Below are 202 nucleotides of genomic sequence, written 5' to 3' on the forward strand. Positions count from 1 at the left end.
GTGAAAAATTTTGTCTAGAGTACCAGAATGATTAGGTAAACTAATATAACCAATGTATTTCCAATTGGTAAAAAATTAATACTTTACCCTATCAGAATTAACTAAGGCGCTGAGAAATAGCAAAACTGCCAACACCACGGAACCCCGAGCCATCTGAAATTAAAAGATACTTATTACCCTACTTCTATACACTTATGAATAA

The sequence above is a fragment of the Coenobita brevimanus genome, chromosome 7 (genome assembly GCF_032717465.1).
Source record: "Coenobita brevimanus isolate Jiangsu-jjx chromosome 7, ASM3271746v2, whole genome shotgun sequence".
Taxonomy (NCBI): domain Eukaryota; kingdom Metazoa; phylum Arthropoda; class Malacostraca; order Decapoda; family Coenobitidae; genus Coenobita; species Coenobita brevimanus.